The 22,387-nt window shown below is 35.3% G+C and overlaps 1 protein-coding gene across 2 annotated transcripts in view; it reads left to right on the plus strand.

Annotated features, from left to right (window-relative positions):
* Positions 1–343: 343 nt before the first annotated feature.
* The window catches only part of LOC140136789 (uncharacterized), a 48,539-nt gene continuing 26,495 nt past the window's right edge, over positions 344–22,387 (plus strand). Inside the window, exon 1 of one of the 2 annotated variants that reach the window (XM_072158383.1) lies at positions 344–517. The gene's annotated coding sequence lies outside the window, so the exon portion shown is untranslated. Of the gene's footprint in view, positions 518–13,508; positions 13,600–22,387 lie in introns of those variants that run through there. The other variant, XM_072158384.1, reaches the window with a different exon arrangement.

Genomic DNA, 22,387 nt, shown 5'->3' on the forward strand with positions numbered 1-22,387 from the left:
TGGAGTCAAAAATTTGACTGCCAAAAGCAACCGCTGGTGGCGGATCGTATTGTGAAACACGAGAATTGACTTGTTTTGCTAGGATCTCTTGACAATTGACTTGGATCTCTTGGCAGTTGACTTGGGTCTATGTGTGTCCTAAACATGTACCCATGTCCAAGGGATTGGTTGTGGAAAATGGACACATTTATGGCAGCATGTGATGGTGACGCATGTCCCTGTATACTTCAACATAAAAGTATTGTGAAAAGGGTTTTTAGGTTGCTAACCCAGTTAGACTAGATTCAGATAAAACCAATTATATTTTCCTTTCTTTTCTTTTGTATTTTTGCTTGCAGGTGTTTTTTTCGTGTGCGAAACAGTCAGATCTGGGCATTTGTTTACGCTCGTACTTATCTGGGACAGTGTTTGTTGTGAGCTAATATCATCATAACTCAAGTCTCTGCACCAGCTGAACCAGGAATCAAGATGAACACCAACGCCTCTAGACACTAGCATTATATGCTATGATAATAAGGTACTACTAGTATATGCTACTGAAATACAAATATCACTCACAAATAACAGATTTTGGTTTGCATCAGTTGTTTGGAAGGTACATGTATTGTGAAAAATATAAATTATTGCCTTTGGAACTTAGGAATACTCTGTAGGTTGGTCTAAAGCAAAATGTTAAAATTTTACAATGTTCAGCCTATAATAGCTGATGCAAAGTTATTGAGGTAATTCATATCCATCAGTCACTTTTCAACTCTCGCTTTATCAAAAAAAATTTTATTCTTTGAAATCTCTAAAAGTAAACTATTTTTTTATTATTTTAAATTTAAAAATCCATTAAAAAATCTAACTGGCTAAAAAACCCTATGACCAATAATTGCAGGATGAAATCATGGTATGGACATAGTAGTTCCAACCAGGGGGGGGGGGGGGCACTGGTCATTGACCAATGACCAGGACCAGGGAGTATCATGCCTGACCAAAAGATTCATGTAAAAAGGGTCTTTATTTCATGATCAGGTATACAACATGTATACATGTATCCTGAATAGGGTATTTAAAACAAGGAAATTTAAGAAAAAGGGTATGCCTTGCGCAATAAATCACAGGGTTTTGGGTCCTTTGAGACAATTCATCGGCTTCATTCCATAGTGGCATGTATGTGCTTTTAATGTTCTCCAGCATTTTGCAGAGTCTCAGCAGTCAAAATTAGCTAATAATGGCAAATTAAGGGACTGTTCACAAACACTTGTTGGGGGCTGATGCAAAAAATGACCACAAATTTGGTGGGAAAATTGAGTTTCTATGCTTTTCTATGGGGTTGACGGATGACCCAGAATTTTCATGTCAAAAAAAGGGGGCGGCCTGAAATTTTTGTGGTCTCAAAAGGGGGGATTTTGCATCAGGCCCCCTAACAAGTGTTTGTAAACGGTACCTAATTAATTAAATTTGGTGCATCATTAAAGTGAAATGTTGTACAAGACTATGCCACTTTTCATACACATTGATAATATTAACAGTAAACAAACTAAGAAATATAATGAGGTATATTCATATGTAAATTTGTAATAACAATATTTCCCAGCCCCCAACTCAACACAAAAGTTGACAACCATGAGAGTTAACAAATATTTCAAAAGCTTGCAATGATTTTTCATCAAATTTACCCCCCTTTTTCATGCAAAATCATTCATGCAAAATCATGGACAAAATTTGGCCAAAAACAACCCCTTTTTTGTGGTTTTCAACGACCAGAATTTCAAACACCCCTGTACAATGATTAAAATTTCAAACACCCCTTATCAGTGACACTAAATATTGATATAAAATTTCTGGATTTTGTCAAGTACTCCTTTTATCCAAATATCGCGGACAGTGCAAATTAAATACCCCCTATTTTGCCAATTTTCGCGGTCCTTGCTACTGGTAAAAAAATAACCCCTTTTCCGCGCAATTTGGTAACTCTCATGGTTGTCAACTTTTGTGTTAAGCTGGGGGCCAGGCAATATTTCCCCCACCCAGGGGTGAGCACTCATTGTAAGACCCAGGTCAATATTCATATTCACTGGTATATACCACAATATACTACTGAAGCCCATGGTTCAGCTATTGTGCGGTAACCGTTCTAGTTAAAATCTACACTGGCATTTAAACCTCTATTATATTTGACACTCCGCAGTTTTGAGCAATAGGCAGGTTTTGCGTTGTGAAATTGATCAATAAATGTGTTATGATTATTATTAAACTTGGTTCATGAAACCTTTTCTGAAGGTCATGTACAATTACATATGGGAAGTTGAATCTATGTAATTTTAAAATTGCCTGTATATGAGTTTTCACAATGAGGGTAGCATATTGACATGCCTTTTCCAGTATATACAAGAGTTCAAGCGCAATCAATAAACACTGCGTTCTGCATTGTGTTATCAATATTGGTATTTTTTAAATTTAGTGAATATAATTATTTCTTTCTGAAAGGACTTAATATCATCAAGTTGCAGTCATGGGGCTGAATTATATGATAAATTCTTAAAGTTTTAACATTTTTCTATTTAACAGTGTACATGTAAGAAATTCATGCACCATAAAGTGCATAACAAGCAAAGATCCTGAAATCTCAGGAACTTCTAGGTATGTAAGTCTATCTGTATACTAACAGTGGAAAAGCTTGTTTTTTTGGAATGGGGGGGGGCACAAACTTGTTAATGTACTGATGGAAATAATTTTTGCCAACGGAAAATATTTATTGTCGACTCCAATACTTTTTGCCCAGTGCATAAGAATCTATAAAGATTCCCTTTAAAAGGGAAATCCAGCCTCAATGTAGAAGAGGTCTTGTAATTAGTTTTGGTCAATGTGAAAGGCATTTTTAGGATCACGGCTTACTACATCCATGTTACATGACAGTCCACCAAACCATCAACGGTGAGAAGATGTACACTGAAACTGCAGAAAACATTTAACTCCTAATCTCCTGTCAACTCTTTAATTCATTATTGTTCATTATTATTAATTCATTATTGTTCTCTAAATTGTTCTGTTCTGGTTTTATTTGTCTTTTCAGCTTTTTACCCACGATATTTCAATTTCCAATTTTTAATACCATAACTTACTTAACTCAATTTCTTCGCTTAGGAATGTCCAATTTTATTGGGGAAAACGGCGTTGTGGAGCAAAATAGCTCTTTATGTGAAAGCCTCCAAATTTATAAGCTGTCCAAAAGATGTCTGTTTTTGACATGATACGCCACATTTCTTAAAGACCCATTCAGTGATCCCAGTGCAAGAGTAAAAAAATTAAAATTGTTTATAAATTGCTTAAAAGAAAAGGATAGGCCTAAGTCATTCAAATTGTCATTTGTTATTTTTGAAATGCCAAATTTGGCAAAAAATGAAGAAAACAGCAGTACTGACGCGAAGTTCAAGCCCCGCCATTCAAATACTTGTAGCTAATTTTAGATACTGTCAGTATCTAAAAATACAGATTCGTGTAAAATGTCTTATTTTGTCTTAAATAGGCCTACACGGCTTTTGGCTGAACCATGCGCAGACTTAGCACATCTATGTAATAACAAGGTACGGTACCAAAATTTTGATGATTTTTACGATCGTCCGGATGAGCAAATCACTGAATGGGCCTTTAATATTAATAATAGATAAGCTGCCTTTAAAAATATTATTGACAATGTTGAGAGTAGGAATTACCTTGAAAAATGTCTCAAAAATACAACATGCCAGTTATATTCCGGTCTGAAACGATCAGACAATATTTTAAACATTAATAATATCATAAACCCAAATCGTGAAAAAATCACCCCGGGTAGATTTTTGGCTATTTCTCCATTTACGATCCTGCCCAAAAGTGTCTGCTTTTCGATATACCACGTCACAAATACTACACTGCACTGACTGCAGGTTTTAGTTAAAAGGGCATTTCGTGATCCAAAAAAAAGTTGGAGATTTTTATATCACTGGAAACCTCTGGCTACATAATGTTTATGTACAAAATATTTCTTGCAGATTAATTTGTTAGCAAAGTAATCGTGAAATTTGAATTTCGTTCTGGTATACCAGAACAAAATTGCAACACTTATGTACACATAACCATGCATAACTCGTAAAGGCAAAATCGAATCAACTGAAATTTTTAGAATAAGCTTTTTTGTGGATATCTACTGAAAAATGTCATAAAAAGAGGATGCTACACTGCAAAAAATGTTGGTCAAAAAAATGACCAACAGTTTGGTCTATATACAACACATGAAACAGTTGGTCAAAATTTGACCAACAAGAGTTGTACAAAAATTATGACCAACAGTTGGTTAACAAAAACTTGCTCAAATATTGGGCAAGTATTTACCCAACATAGTTGGGCAAATATTTTTTACCAATTATTGTTCAAAATTTGATCAAACTGTTGGGCATTTTACATGGTATTGGTTCATATGTTTGTTTATTTTTTGCATAACTGTTAAGCAAAATATTTGACCAACATAGTTGGGTAAATATTTTTCAATAATTGTTGGGCAATATTTGATAAAACTGTTGGGCAAAATAACTAATCTAGTTGATTGGACCAATTGTTGGACACAATTTGATTAAACTGTTGGGCATTTTACACATTATTGGTTCATACGTTGGTTTATTTTTTGCTTAACTATTAAGCAAAATATTTGCCAAACATAGTTGGGCAAATATTCTTCAATTGTGAGGTGAGTTTTCTCTAAATTTATTATAAATGCATACATTATTACGGTGTTACCTGCCTTATTTCATTCTGACCAATGTGTATGAAAAATACTGAGAAATTCAGTGCAGTTATTTTCAAATACTTGATTGATTAATAAAAATTTATACGTAAGCTTATTGACTGCTCAGTACAGACTGTCATCATGCATGCATGGCTATGCGACGTGCATATCACGGGTGCCTGACTCGTACATGTCGTAAAACAACTTCACTAAATTTCTCAGTATTTTTTCATACACAGTGGTCAGAATGAAATGAGGCAAGTAACACCGCGCAATAATGTATGTATTTATAATTAATTTAGAGAAAACTCACATTTAAAGGTGTCAAATAGCTGTCTCAGCCCCCACTCTGCCAGCACCCATGCCATCATAGTCATCCGCCATTTTACGATAAGATCGAAAATGTGCTTTCCAGAACCGAACCGCGCGAATGTTGACCAACTGTTGTTCAATGAAAAGACAACAGTGCGCATGATCGAAAACTTTGCTCAACATTTTACATCTTTTTGCCCAATAACATGTAATTCACGCAATTTACTACAAAGTTGCCCAACTGTCCTTAAAACATTTTGGTTGTCCCCCAAATGTGTCATACCTTGGAGGTAAAATATAGTGGATAAGTACATAGCTCAATTTGGTTGTCCCCAGTGATTTTTGGACAAGAGGACAAGAGGATAATTTCGAACACTGACTACATGTAATCACCGATTTTGAAAGCAGATGCCAGAGCAATGCCAGAGAGTGCACAGTCCCCTAAAGACCAAAATTACACATGGCAGTCTTATATTGCTTTTTGCATCAAATCTTCCATATGTGACTACTCGCCACAACTGAGCCCGGATGTCGCCAATCATCATTTTTGAGATATTCAACCAAACTATTCTGCTTGAAATTAGCTTTAAAATGATGTATATCATGTCTATAGTACTTGACATTTAAGTAGTGAAAAAGCAATAAAACAGTCAATAAATCCTTTCTTTCCTATTGTTTATTGTTAAGTTCGATGGAGCATATCTCAATAGTGGCACTGGCGACATCCGGGCTCAGTTGTGGCGAGGAGTCACATATGTGATGCGATCAAGCAAAATGAGTCTAATGTCGATCAAAATCAAAATTCAGTTTCCAATTTCATTATATGAGCCATTCTCAGAGCTTTATTTTGCTGAAAACCCCATCATAATATGTCCATTTTAGTGTTGCTCAGAACAATAAAATACAAAGGATGTTGAATACTATTATTGATTATATCTCAAATCAATATTCCCGACAGTCGACTCATTTTGCTTGATCGCGTCACATATATTGATGTTTTGACATCGCATTTAAATTGTCTTCCCAATTATAATCAAATTACCATAATAAAAATATTGATTTTCTTATTGCTTACGCACAAAGATAAGTACAAAAAAAATGAAAATTAAATTTTATAGTTTTTCTGCTTTTACAGTATTTTTGTGGACATATTACTCACTTTAAGTACCCAGAATCTGCAGCTATCATTTTTGAACACATTTTTTTGGTCCACCATTGTGAAAAATGCATATGCTATAATTTTGTATTGAAAATTCTCTCACAAATATTCTTGAAATTAAATTGCTGGCAAATATCATACAGTTCGTGCATGCGGTGACACTGCCTAGCACAAGCTAATAATATATCGTAGCTGATTCCTCTCAGGGCAACCAAGGAACACCAAGTCAGTCACATTGACCCAGATACCTTGCACTTCAAATAATTACCATTGCTAGCTAGTTCATTCTTGAGAGCTCTTGAGCATGAACAAGGAGTAGTTTACATTATGTACAGCATGCTTACGGGGTTGATTTGACTGATTAAAATGATCAATGGTGTTGTTACCCCAGGGGTAGGGGTGGGGTTGTTTGTTTGTTTAAAAACAGTTGCTTGTTTGTTTGTTTGTTTAAAAACTGTCACTCTTCGTCTAGGTTTCTTAGTGGAAAGAGGGATGTGCAGCAGAACCGGGGCGGTAAAGCTAAAAATAACCCCAAAACACGGCATCGGTTGGGCATGTAGAACAGGTTGAGTTCGGGTTTTTTTGTCACCTAAACATACTCATTTTTTTCCCAAAATTTGTAGATATTTCCAAAAATATATATGCAAATTATCTGGTTTCATTTTGAACATGCAGAAATTGATTGAAAGTCCTTAATTTGGTTATTTTAATAGGAGGTTAGTCTTCAGAATCACAGCCACCCACTTTACCAAACCCATACAAAGTTTTATAAATCTCAGGCGGCGAGTGGCATGATGGCCAGAGAGAGCTGGCAAACCGCTCAGCCGTATGGCATTTTCCATATACCGTACCGTACTCGGTTAGTTTTGTGGGGTTCATTATCGAACCCCACCGGTTTTAGCTTGGTTTATATTATTTATTAACATAGGCCTATTTGTTTGTGATATTTCAAGTGTTTTAAAATTTCAAAATAATCCCATTCAATTACACGGTTGACGATGGAAATTTACTGAATTTAGAGAATGCACGACGCATACCACCTGATAAATCTGTCATCTGCCTGTTTCCAAAAAAATTTTTCAAGGACTTGGACTTGGAAAGCTAAGGACTCAGACTCGGACACTGACCCCAAGGATATGGGGACTTGGCTTCGAGTCCTCCTCGAGTCTGGCAAAATAGGGTCTTTTTAGGTCTTTTATTTTTGTTCAAAATAAAATATTTCGTATGCTTGAGCAATGTTCACATCACATGATTAATTTCAGTAATTTTGCATGCAAATAAATCCAGTTTCCATGGACTTGGGTGGGTTTTGTATTCAGGTATTCAATTGTTGACACACAGACTGAGTGACATACAACTTATGATGCCAACACATTTCTTTGGATGGCTTAATAAATGGAATGAATTACTGAATTCAGTATCAAAGTGTAATGTTACTATGTCAACAGGATCACACACTAGATGAACCACGTTCGAAACAATCACCACACAAAGTATATGGCACTCGAAGGCATACCAAAATAGCGTGATCCAGTAACCAATAACCACTTTGATGCTGAATAGGGAACAAACAAATAAACAAAGAAATAAATAAAGAAATCTAAATAAATAAATTTCTGTTTTCTTTTCTTTTTTTCTTTCTTCTTTTCTTTAAGTCTTTCTTTCCGTCTTTCTTTCCCTTTCTTTCTTCTTTCTCGTTTATTTCTTTCTTTTTATTTGATTGATTCGGTGACCACAGTGATCGATTATTTTTCACTTTTATATAATTCAGAAATTTGTAGGCCTACTAGGTCTTGTACATCAATATTTTTCTTAAATTTGATTTACAAATATTGGTTAGTGTTGTAGTTATTGTTATATATATTATTGCATAATCAGAATAATAGCAGCATTAATTTATTTCACCAAAGATATCAAGGATTATTTAAAATCAACACATTTTCCAGACACGGTGGTGTAGCATCATGGGAGACAGGGGAAGTGCCCCAATCGATTTTAAAATGTAGAAATTCCCATAGGAAATTTGCCTAAAAACAGCTTGTGCCCCCATCAGGCTCGCCCCTATGCCTCACAAGCTATGCCAAGTTTCATGCTTGTGGATCGATACTAGTATTCTGCTATTTAAAAGTACGCTTGAGTTCATTCTCTGCATGGCTGTGCCTGTTATTAACGTACGCCCCTCTGGAATCAAGCACATGAAAAACCCATGTAATAAGCTTTCACTTTTATGAAAATTTCTCAAAAAATTCTGTATTCAAGTTAGATTCACTTTCAAGGAAAACAATCAATTACCAAGTTTCCCTTGCTTTTCACAAGTTGCTGACTACTGTAAAAGTCAATATTTTCGCGAGAAGATATTTTCGCGATTTTGAAGATTTTGTCAATTGCGCGAGAATTAAATTTCACGGTTTTGATATTGATACAATAGAAACCTAATGCAAAAGGTTATTTTCGCGGGTTTTTATTTTCGCGATTTTATGTCCACTCGCGAAATTCGCGAAAATAAAAACCTCGCGATAATTTCTACTTTTACAGTATATAGAACATCAATAATTCAAGATGCCTAAACATTAAAGAATACATTCCAACATTACAAAAACAACATACAGTAATACTAGTCTGGCAGAAAGAATCCATTTTAATTGAAACTGCCTGAAAACACACAATTAACTTTGAGGACACAATATATGGGCACCAAGCAAAAGAATTATCTCTTTCTAGACCAGGGATCGAATTTGTTTAAAAATTATGCGAAGCAGTTTTTGGCTCATTCATCATAATCAGGATACTTCCGTATACTAAAGCACTTATAAAAAGTGCTTTACAAATGCAAAATTGGGTAGCAGTTACTTCAAAATGTGGAGCAAACTGCTATGCGATACAGCCAAATTCGAACCCTGTTCCAGACACGTATACACACAACCAACATGAAAATATGTTTTCCTAACATTTTCAAAGGAGCGCACAAACAAACCATTTGAATGTTGGGTGTATCACAGATCCTGGAGATATCCACCCAGAACCTGTGATTATATATGGTTATAAACATTGTAACAGCATTTAGTATGTGGTGATTTTTCTTGTTCAAAAAGATATTTTAATGTAACCTATAGGCTCTGGAAGATTTTTAATAGGGGGGGGGGACAAATTGTCAGGTCTGCTTTGAGGAATGAAACACTTAAGGGTTGGGCGCAGGAGGTGAAGCTTTTGAAATGCATACATTTTTACCTGAATTGTACCTTACATTTTGAATTATACCTAAAATTATGAATTTGACCTTAAGGGCTGGGGTATGAACGTTTGGACAGTATTTATTGTGGGACATTAGAGCACATCAGACATATCAAATTGCATTCTGAATACGAAGAATGTCATTCTGATATCAAATAATTTTGATTTTTTGAAATCGCAATTTAATACACATTTTATGGCAAATCATTAAAAATTGATATTTTTGATATTTAACAGTACTTGATCAATCAGTATCGGCGATCAATTGAAAATTTTGACCTTTTCAGATATTGAAGATATGGATTTTTTCCCAAAACACAAAAAAATTAGGTCTTTTTGGGAAAAAAAATCCATATCTTCCATATGAAAGGTCAAAATTTTCAATTGACCGTCGGCTTTTCCTCCCTGCTACATACACTTTAAGAATATGTCATTAGATTTATATAATTTACCTTGAGGACTGTTATATATCAAAAATTTGAAAAATATCAAATTTTTATAATTTGCCATAAAATTTGTATTATATTGTGATTTTCAAAAAATGAAAAATATTTGATATCAGAAAGACATGCTTCGTATTCAGAATGCAATTCGATAGGTCTGGGGTGCTCTCATGTCCCACAAGAAATAATGTCGAAATGCAATAAACGCTCATTTTAGATCCCTTAAAATTATGAATTTTATCCTAAAATGATGAATTTCACCCTAAAATTATGACGGGTTGTGCAATAATTATGTGTACCGGGGGGTGAATTCTCAAAATGGTCTGCCAAAATCGCTTGTCTCCCCCCTTTGGCCCTGCCAAAAACCTTTGCCCCCCTTTCGACGTGCCAAAAACCTTTGCCCCCCCTTTGACATGCCAAAAATCTTTGCCCCCTATAATTCCCCGGTACACATAATTATTGCACCACCCCTGAATTTTACCTCCGATTATTGGGGAACCCCTAGGGTACTTGGGGCCCCTCACCAAAATTACTGAGGGGCAGGGCCCCCCAACCCCCCCCCCCCCCGGTTCCGGAGCCACTGTGTAAGTGTCAATATAAGTTACCTCGTGCCATTTTTGAAATGTTAAACAGTAAACTAAGAATTTAATGTCAAGGGCCTTACTGTAAAAGTGGTAATTTTCGCACATTAGTTTTTGGCTCTTTCCTGATTTTGAACTATGTACATTGCTTGTTTTTAATTTCGTGATTTTGAGTTTTCTTACATAGACCTATACACATTAAAATAACAAATTTATGTTTTTATTTTCATGGTAGCTGTGTTATGCGTTGAAATGCGCTTGAAAATGAATGTACCGCTTAAAATTTCCACTTTTACAGTACACTGAATGAAATTGTAATTCCCTGTCAAGGAGACTGACATTGACCTTGTGCTGAGCTTAATACTGCACTGAGTATAAAGAGGATCCAAAATCATGTCACAGTGCTTCATTCTGTTTTGATGGTAAATTATTGGGAAATTATGGTAAATTATTGGGAAAAAAGCATCCAATCAATGTATTTTAAGGTAGGAGCCTCGGATAATAGGCCCATGCAGGAAAATAGCCACTATATCAAATCAGAATTATGTATCCATATCAAATGTATAACCAATTTAAAATAAGTCTTTACTCCACTTATTTTTAATGTTTCATGAAAATTGAAACATTTCTTATGTTTTTCTTTATTTTATAAAAATTCTCTAATTTTTTCTACAAATAATTATTGCTAGCCCAGAGGGAATGTGATATGATGTCCATAGTTTGATGGGTGGTTAGTAAGCCTAATATCTAAATTCTCTCGCCGTATTTTTTTGATAAAGTGTTCATTTTTTGAGAAAAATGATTTTTTCCATATTTAAATTAGGGAAATCTAGAAACACCCATAACTTAAAATAGAAATACTTTATTTAAAAAAGCTGGCGAGAAAAGATTCTAAATTTAATAACCTTTCATATGACACCTTGTTTGTTAAAATTGGCCCTATGGTTAGCTCAGACAATAATTATGAAATTGGGTCATTCAGTGTTTCTAGATCAAATCAAGAAAATTTGAGCAAGTACTAACATTACCTTCAAATATCCCCTTTATTACTGGCCAATATATTGGAAAAAAGTCACTAAAATTATTTGGTAACATTTTTCTAATAAAAGATCCAAAAAGCAGTTCTATGAAGGGGATATAAAGCACAAAAAATAATATTTAAACATAGTATCCATTTTCAAATATTTACCAATTTTAGTGAACGAGGCTTAGTGTCAAAACCACTTTATATACAAATTCAATGGGGTTTCTTAATGATAAAAAATGGCATAACTCAAAAACGCTTTGTTGGCAAAAATTAAAATTTGGCATGCAAGTTTTTCTCAACCAACTACACATCCTGTATCATTTTCAACCAAATCTGTGCATGACACCGTAGCCGATAATACTACCTTAAAAGCTTAAAATAGAACAATGTTTGCAGGAAATTTCATTTTCATATACTGTGTAGTGGGATTTATTTATATAGGTTAATAAATGCGTATCACTTGTTTGGAGTGAAATTGTACAAAATAATGCGTGTTCTGTTAATGCGTCTTTAAGGCCTAAACAATATTTCTTGATTGGCGTAACATAAAAAAATAGGGTAGGTACATGTAGGTCAGGTGTTTTTTCTTTTACTTTTTCAGCTTTAAATTTTTTTATTTTTTAAAAATTTTATGATTTTTTGCAAAAAAAAAAAAAAAAAAAAAAAGTTAGGGTCGGGCCTAATTTTAAAAAAGGAAGGTTTTATTTTAAACTCTAATGGTGACCTGCAGGTCAAATTGTTAGAATTGTACATTGTTTGTTTGTTTACCCAGGTTGGTCCGTGAGGAACACATGCTAATCCATGGAAAACCATGGACCGTTCCAAGCTCATACAAATGCACAAGCCTGGATAGCCAGTGTAGGCTAATATATGCATGATGGCCTAGATAGCTTTGATAAACAAAGCAAGAAATGGAAGAAAATAGCTAGGAAAAAGAGAAAAGAGAGAAGGCCACTCCCAAACACAATTGTACAATTTTACTCTTAGCCCTTACTTCGTGAGAAAGGAAACTGGAATTCCAATCTCAGGCCCCGATGCAAAGGCTTTTTAAACACACCTAAACAGACACAATGCAATTTTGCAGGCAGCAGCTTAATCAGCGCCAATATTGCAACATTGAAACAAACAACTATACAAACATCCGGCCACACATGCTCCCCCAACGTGCTTTTAGGTCGGGTTACGCCAATCAAACAATTTTTTAGGCCTAATGCACGAGCTCTGAAGGGGGAGTGCATTTAATATAGACGCATCAACATCTCAGTACAAGTCTGATCAGCAACGCACGAAAAAATTACATGTGCGAAAATTGCCACTTTTACAGGAATTCTTTTAATCATCAAATTTCATTTTCATAGGCTGCGCTGTAAAGAGGGAATATATGGAAACAGATTCTGGACATATAAATCACAAAAATTGCACAGATTTCGGGATATCGCTTGCTTCTTGACTATGCAGTCCCTGCAAATATTCCACATTTCCCCACATGCTGTGGTATTCTGATATCTGATTGGGAAAAATCAAACAACTTTTGACTAGAATATAGGAAAAGAGGTGCTCTATCATTAGGATTCCCAGATGGAAACAAAAGTCGGAGAATTAACCGATAACAGTCACACACACCACTTTGCTTCCAACTTGAGCTTTTGGAAGGGGCTATCATTCAATATCGCGTTTATCATTTTAACTCTCAATGAGTTTTTAAGCTCAAGTTGGCCCTGAAAGTCAAGCAGTGTGACATGTGCTTTGACTGTTGATTTTATATAGAAACACTTTCACATGTAAGTTGTATAAGACTAGTATTTTGTGTGTACGTCACAGTGGAGTTGCAGCTATATGCCTGCTTCTGCGCAGGCGACTGTGCAATGAGATATGACGGTCAATGCTGTTCTGTTTGTTGTTGTCGATCAGCATTATCATTTTCCAGTGTATAGCTACATGCTAATATCTGTGGTGCAAGGTTGTACCAGTTCCAGTTGTACATTAGCTAATTTATTTTTCCAAGTGGACAGAACTCTGTGAATTGAAGTGTGTGGTGTCCAAAACTGCCCTGTGTATGTTTACTAGGATTATTAATTTAGCAGGAGATTTAATTTTAGGTAAGTTTTACAAATTTTTGTGATTGACTGAGAATAAGTTACATATAATTATAAGTAATGATTATTGGATTTTAGTAAAAATATGACATGTATATTTTATGGTATTCTGTGTATAAGTAAAAAAAAGAAGTAAAGTAATTCTGTGTTTAAACCAGTGACATTTACTGACATGGATCCAGAAACACAAAATGCGTAGATCGCAGGCCCGGGTTTCGTGGAACTATTTTGTACTGGGGAAAACACAGTGAATGAATGCACACTGCGTTGCACACACACAGAATGCACATGTGTTGTGCAGAGCAGTATCAGGTCAACGAAGGGAAAGGCCGTCATTTGAGATCAAGGTCAGTTTTAATAACCAGACCAAGTCTCAATATAATAGGAGCTGTATACAGAGATTACACATGGCTCAATGTAAATATATTATAATATAATGTAGGCATACGTTGTACAAAGGTTATAGGTGGTGTTCTTAAAATACTTTGCTGCAATAAGAATTAAAGGTTTTTATTCAATTATTTCAATGGTATCATTTTACAGCAATAATGGGTGTATGTGTTGTATTATCATGATTGTAGGTGTGCTTATTTCAGTGTACAAATTACTACCATTGTGTCCATGCATGGTTTCACATGAATGCAGGGTTGCTGTGTTTGGGCACAGGCTGTATAGGTCGTACGGCAAGGTTCGAAATGTCACCCCGGTTTGACTGACAAATTTGCCATTTTAAGTTAAGTTAAAACAATAAAATACACTTTTTCTATTGCGAAATTTTGTGCAGAATCTGAATCTGAAGTCCAAAATCCCTACAGTGCTTTTGTTTTCAAAATCCAAAATTCCTATGGTAATTTCCTATACGAAAAAGTGTGTCCAGGACTCTAAAATGGGCATATCAGATTGTTAAAAAAACTTTTTCAATATAGACAGTGAGCACCAATATCTCAAACTTGTTATAGCCAAGTATCTTGGGCACATCAAGTTTGAATTTTAAGTCCATAGGTCGATTATTAAAAAAGTTTGGATTTTTTAAACAAATGCAGTATTTTTGGTTGTCCGGCGATTTTTTAGTTGTCCCGGTGAACGGACAACCAAAATTTCAATGCTGACAATAATAAATACAAAATTATTATCAGCATTTAGCTTATTAAATGCTGAATAAAATGAGGGGTAAATCTTCTTTGTAGTACCTTCTGATCAACTTTTATGAATGTTACAAGCTGTTTGTCATCCGCAAATTGAGTTTTTTCGTGAAAAGTGATAATGGATCATCATTAAAGGTTAAATGGGTATAATCAGTAATTCTAAATGAAGGCTCCAAAATTTTGTCACAAGAAAATGGAGTTTTTTGGACAAAAATGACCCAAAATCAATTTTTTTTCTCAAAAACTATACAAGGTTTTAAGTGGTAAAATTAGAAACTACAGACAATTTTACCCCAGAAATGACCTATAAGCATATGTTTCATTGTTATTTTCATCCTCAATTATTTTTTTCACACTCATGTCAGTCAAATCGGGGTAGGTTCTTGATACAATGTATATGTGCCCATCCACCACAAACTGGTCGTAAAGTCTGCATTTTCCATTTTTGAGATACAATCAAAAACAGTACATGTATATGGATCTCTATGTAAAATATAGTAGGAATTTGACCTTTGATGAACATAACTTCACTTCTGGATGTCAGATGAAGCTGGTTGAGGTGTCATTTTAAAGCTGAAAGTGAATTCTTTCAAAATCTGCAATAAACAGAAAATGATCTAGAGCCGACTTTACCACAAAAGGGGGGTGTTTATTGAATGTGAATTGTCAGTGAAAAAAACTTTAAAATCGGGTTAAATTTCCCAATGGTGCTCCTGTAGAAAGGAGGGATTTATGGCTATACTAATATAGTATTATGGCACCGCCTATGGAAAATACATCAAAATTACACCCGTAAGTGCATCATCAAGCAAGAATCTGGTGAAATTCTACCATAATTAGGGGTGGTGCAATAATTGAGGGGCTCAATATATAAACGACCTATCCCACATTTGGGTTATTTTGAGAAAATAGGACTTTTGTGTGCGAATTTTCAATACAATACATAACAATTTCACATCTTAAAACACTGATTTAACAAATTTACCAAGTTACATTCATGATGATTCATGTTTGTAATAACGACCTTTGGTGACCTTTACTTTTTTCAGCAGCGCCCTCTATTTTTACCAAAATGTGGGATAGGTCGTTTTTATATTGAGCCCCTCAATTATGTGTACCCCCGGGGGGGGGGTGAATTCTCAAATGGTCTGCCAAAATCGCTTGTTCCCCCTTTGGCCGTGCCAAAAACCTTTGCCCCCCTTTCGACGTGCCAAAAACCTTTGCCCCCCTTACACATGCAAGATTTTTGGGAACCCGAATTTGAAACCTTAAATTGTCTTAACATATAATGCGAAAGCGCAGCGAGCAGGAAATTTTGCATATTTGAACGTGTTCAGAACGCTTTTCCTCGCCTTTTAGGGCGTAATATAAAACGGTGCCCAAAATATCTGTGCCAAAAATTGCTTGCCCCCTTTCGACCTGCCAAAAATCGCTGACCCCCCTTTCGACCTGCCAAAAATGCTTGCCCCCCCTTTTTGGCCTGCCAAAAATCTTTGCCCCCCCTATAATTCACCCCGGGGTACACTTAATTATTGCACCACACCTTAGGCAATGGAATGAATGGAAGTGTGAGTCATAACAGGTTTTATTTTGTCCATGCAATTTAATGATCGTCATTGACAAGATTGACTGATCAGTGGCGTAGCCAGTGGGGGGGGGGGGGCATGGCCGTCGGTTCACGTAAGGCCGTTGGTAGGTAGATGGAAGGCGTTAGTGAAAAAAATTGGGTTAACAATATCCTATGTTTTGTGACATAAAAAATGGGAGAATTGTAAAAAATGATGAAAAATTGTGAATTATACAAAAAAAAATTGTGTTTTTATGTTGGTACCGCCTATTATCCTTTTATGTTGGTACCGCCTATTATCCTTTTTTTTCTTTTGCTCTTCAATTTTTCAAACCATACAAAAAAAATTTGGGTCAACAAATCACAACTTCCGTCTGCAAAAATATTTACATTTACAAGTACATTTACAAGTTGTGCCCTCGGCAGCCCTCCCCCGGTTCAAAAATCCTGGCTATGCCACTGTGACTGATGCCAGTTTTAAGGTAATACACTATTTTTAAGTGTTGCGATTTGGTAGTTCACAACATCTTGCGAATGGTAGTGAGCTTTGGCAAAAATTGCATTGCTCAATTCCTTGCGAGCGTGTAGAAGAATTCAAATATCACAGAAATATTTTGTAGGTCCTGTGGTTCTTGAGTTATGTATGTTGTAAAGAGGGCTGAAACAACAACACTTTTGTAAAATGTACATAACTTATTAAACAACAATAAATTAAGCAAGTTTTCAAAATATATGATTTGTATAATGAACTTTTGCAAAACATCAAAGTGTTATTTTTCATTAATATATTGATTTAGACAATAAAAATCGATTTGTTTGGCTGCTTCGACCAACAATACCGCATCTACCCTTAAGCTTACTCACACAATATAGCATGGAAATTTTTGCATTTTTGTCAATTTTTCACAGAAAAATTGGATGGGAGCATTTATTAGAGGGGAGCGTTTATTACAAACAATATGGTATGCAAAAAAATCAGGTTTGAAAAAAAAACCAATTTCATATTTTAAGATCGTATATTAGGCGCGTGAAAGTCGATTCCGAGTTTATCGTCTTCGCCATGCCACTTTTTGGACACCAAAAACACCAGCGTCAAATTTTCAAAAATGCCAAAATAATTCATTATTTTTAAAGTATCAGGGTTTTCACCAGTTTTAGCAATTGGAAACATATTTTTTTTTTGTAAAACATATAAATTTATAACTTGGAACCAAAACCAGGCTCTTTTCTAACTTTTGTAGTCCCTACCCATATAAAAACATGTTTATAAATAACATGTATGAGTGTGGCTTTAAATCAACACGCACTTTAGGTCAATAATGAAATCTGATGAAATAATGAAAATGAAAAATGAAAAAGTCACCTCACCAACCTGGGAAAAAAAAGGGACGATAAACTCGGAATTGACTTTCATGGGCCTTATGGCTTTAACATTTGTGTGGGTAGATATATTTAGGGTACATGCACTTTCAAGTCGTATAATTTTAGAAGGAATTATGGGATAGGAAAGTGCCGGGGGAAAGTGCTTGTACCATACTAAAAATAAAGTAGATCATTTTTGATGCATGCGCTCGTAAGGCGTATAAATTGAGAAGTAATGTGACCTTTTTGCCGACTTTAAAAATGCAGGTTGAAAGTTAATTAAAAATGCAATTTACATGTATATGATTTAGAATAGAATAGAACACTAATTGCAATTTATATAATTTATACAATTTAGAATAGACTATTTGCAGATTATTTTTAATGCAAGCACTGTAAACATGGTAAAAGCAAATCTGAAAAATCAAAAAAGGGCAATTAGAACTATCCTGAGAATATGAAAAGTATGATGTACATAGCTACCAAACGACATGTTGACATCGCAAAAGCTCGTTTGGGGTCCAGCCCAATGTTTTCATATTTTTGCAAGGAAGGAAGTGAAGGTGCCAAGGCGCTCATCGTCCGTGCGTAATCAATAGTGACTTTTTGTAGTATTTAAAATTCCCTAAGAGTAGACCAAAGTTTGAATGACGGTTGGCAGGTCCGCATTGGCATTATTGATCATTTTCATGGTATGATCCTCATGCTTTGAATCACATGTAATATAATATAATGAATTTTCTTCGTTTACTTTAAGTGATATTTATTTGTCAATATGCTTGATGCTATATTATTAGCTATATATTCCTGTGCACCTGTGATTTTAAAGAGAAAAAAATCTGTTGTTGTGCGTACCACTGTGTACCACTCACAGTACGGTACTATATTTGGCTCTGCCACTTTGCCATAAAGTGCATTACGCTCATCACAATATGTATACAGGATTTTATATATGACTCGACTCACTAGAGGGTGTACCGTGGTTTAATAGGTTCATGCGTGTGATAGAAATTCTGTATCTTGATCCTAATAATCAGATATAGTTCAAAACAATTCCTGGAAGTAGAAGCATATAATTTATTACTGTAATTTCAATGATATTGATCTTATGTTTTTATGACATAAAATTAAATTGAAATGCATATTAAATAAGGAAATGTATCGAAAACATTAAAAAAATTGAATAATCTTGATGAGGAATAACATTTTATTTATGAAAATAAGATGTACCAGTATATTATCATACATGTGTGAGGGGCAGATAGAGGAAATATGCTATAGCCTGGCTGCTATAGCCAAATGGATGCTATAGTAAAATACCTAAGTCGCTAAAACTACTTAATTCTGCTGCTAAGATTGGGAAACCAAAAAAAAGGTCTGGATTTAAAAAAAAAGCCCTGCCACGATGGGGGGGGGGTGGATCATGAGGGACATTTTCCCAAAAATGTTGGCTTTGCCATCCAGTGAAAACAAAATATTACTGAAAAAACATCAAATTTTAGGCAAATTTTGTGATTTTTGTGCCCCATTCTATTTCCCTCTGTTACAAAAAATCCTGGTGACTGTCGCTGTATTCATCAGACCTTTTGGTTTATATGTCAAGCATTTTTGTCCCTTGTCCTTTTTGTCTTGCCTAAACCCTATGTTCAGTGTAGAGACTTTAGGGTGTGTGTGTGGGGGGGGTGTGTATGGAGGTTCGGAAAAGCTTGTGAATATGTTATCCTGAATTCCTTTTTTTCCCAAAAATGTCTGTGTTTTATTTCTTTTTAGCCTGTTTTCAGCATTTTTCAGCCATATTTTATGCACTACTGTCTTTTTTTTCAGAATTACCTGGTTTTTTTTATTGAAATGGGTTCTCAACTCAAGGCTCACCATAGATTCCCAGCTAGGTATTGTTTTTTCCAGCAAGCAATCAGACGCAGATAACTATATACGCAACATAGGAAAGTTGTGCTGCTTGCCGGCAGTGAGCATAAGTAACTGACAGGCAGGCCTGAACAAGTCAATTTTTCTATAATCATTGCTTCAATGATACCGTCCATTTTAACCGTAAAAGTGAACATTTTTGAGGAACATTACTTTTTATTCTTTTCGCACTCAACGCTGTAACATGTATGAGAACTCAAAATTGCAAATTTAAATATAGCAATTTAGCAGTCCAAGCTCGGAAAACCATGAAAATTTTGCAAGCAAATAGCCATTTTACAGCATACATTTGTACATGTATCAAATTTTCATGTCACAGATGCAGCTCTAAATGATGAAAAATGGCTTCCATCTAATAATTTGTATTTTATTTTAGAAATTAATTTGATTGGAAACTTGCTATCTCAAGCTCTCTCACACAGAATTGCAGCATCCCACTCAATGTTATCCCAAAAGCAATGCAGTGTGTTTCTTGGAAATAAAGCTAAGCTGTGTAAACCGGAGCGATCACTTAAAAATGGGAAGATTCACTGAATAATTTCTAACTTGGTGGTGATTGGATATGGTGGTATGATATTGTCATATTATTTACATATTTATGGATATTAATGAGCTTATTTGCATATTTTGCCAACATTTTCATTAATCTACTCTGCAGCTTAAGCACAATATTCAATCAACTTTGAACTTAGTACTGTTATATGGTGGCCTGATGTGCTGTATACATGTAGTTTTGTGCCATGTTATTTGCATATTTCTGAATATTAATTAGTTTATTTGCATGTTGCATTATTTGTATTTACAAACCTTTGTTATTTACAAACCTTGTTATTTACACACCTTTGTGTGGGGGCCACCTTAATTACGAACTACATAATTCTAGTTGTATTTACTATCCTGTGACATGTGATAGCTAGACCACAGGCATGTCCATTGTCCAATATTTTATCATACTATTCAAAATATTGGACCTGTGTGTCCTCTGTCACACAGTACAGGATTATTTATAATAACAAAAATTCATATCATTTATTCTGAATTGATAAAGCAAGTGCTACTGCAGAGGTGCTACTGTAATGCAGGCCTGTAACCAGGGGTCTGGGGCAGATTCCCCCATCCCAAAATGCCCATAAAGTCCACTTTTTGACCTAAAAAGTCCCATTTGCAGGCATAGCGAGTAAAACAAATCGGGGGTTTTATGCCTTTTTGGTCAAAAAAGGTCCAAATTTTGGGGAAAAAAGTCCACTTTTTCAAAATCAGCCCTCCCCCCAAAAGATAAATCCTGGTTACAGGCCTGCTAAATATAACACTATTAAATGCAGCCATAAAATGTCTGAAATCCACTTCGTGGCCTACAGACAGTTCTAAAAAGGTTGTCCCAGCTGACTTTCCATTATAGGCCTGTATATATATTTATATGCCCAGTGAAGGGTGGAGCCTTTAAAGGCCATGGTCCTTTTTATAAATATTGTTATGAAAGGCCATGGGTCATTGCTTTTTTTTTTTTTTCTGTTGAAATTGATATACAATACTGCACAACAAACCTGTGTGGTGTGGCTATCAATGGGGTGGGGCATGGGGCTGACATGTTTTAACAGTAGTCCACTGCACATACAAAATAAAATAAATAAATACATTTTGGACTTTATCTAGAGCATTTTTTGCTGCCACTGGTGAATCATCAGAATCGGATCGCATTAGCCCAGTCACAGCCGAACCTTAGATTGTTACATCTATCCGGGAGGGGGCATAGATAGAGCACCAGCAAGTAAAGGTCCTTTGCTTTTGGATGACAGTTGGATGTAGATACGATGTATTGTTGGTCGAAGCAGCAGAAAAAAAAGTAGTTCACAGCAACTTGCGAATGATAGTGAGCTTTAGCTCATCCATCCCGGTGTTCAAATGGACCCCAATGGAAATATGCTTCAATAAAGGCTTTCTTGGGTTATCCTAGTCCGACGTGTAGGACCTTTTTTTCTTATTTACCAGACAATGTTCAGCTCAGACTATGACCACTATCTCATATCTATGGCGCAAGAAAGACTAATCGCGAAAGTCCAGTGACCGCGCCACCGGTGCGGTCACTGGACTTTCGCGGTCAATCTTTCTTGAGCAATCAGAGTCTGAGCAGTGATAGTTGGTAACTGAGAAAAAAACAGGTCCTATTCGTCGGACTAAGTTATCCAGGGTTGTCAAAACCCGAACAAATCAAATCAAATCAAAATAGACTAATGCTGTTGATTTCCGTTTAATGTGCTCACCATTAATTTAAAATTAAATATTAAATTACAGACAGTTATGTAAAAAAAATTGCTAAATGTTTAAACAGCACCCAGACATTTAGCATTTAATATTGACAGCCTTACTGTAGATAGGGTTTCAAGACCTTTTGACTGCCAAAAGTACACTGAAACAATTTTGTGCGAAAATGTTTCCTCATTTTGATTGTACATGCCCATAATCACATGAAATGCACGGTTCTAAAGTTGCTAAATGAGAAACTACAGATAGCTTCAGTGTTCGCCCTATAGTATAGAAGCCACTTTATGGCTACATATAGTCCCATGCAACAGTTTTGGACAAAGGTGCCAGGCGGGTTACAATTATTTTGTTAGAGTCTCCTCTATCTGTTTAACCCGGCTGGCATTTCTGAAAAGTGAGGTAAACTGAGATACTTTGGTTCAAAATTGTGTTTTTTGTTACTTTTTCCAATTTTTACCCAAAATGTCAATTAAGAGTCAAAAGAAAGTTGATTACAACTAGCAGCGTGTATACTGATATTGGACTCTGT

This window comes from Amphiura filiformis, chromosome 17 (genome assembly GCF_039555335.1).
Source record: "Amphiura filiformis chromosome 17, Afil_fr2py, whole genome shotgun sequence".
In the NCBI taxonomy this organism is placed as follows: Eukaryota; Metazoa; Echinodermata; class Ophiuroidea; order Amphilepidida; family Amphiuridae; genus Amphiura; species Amphiura filiformis.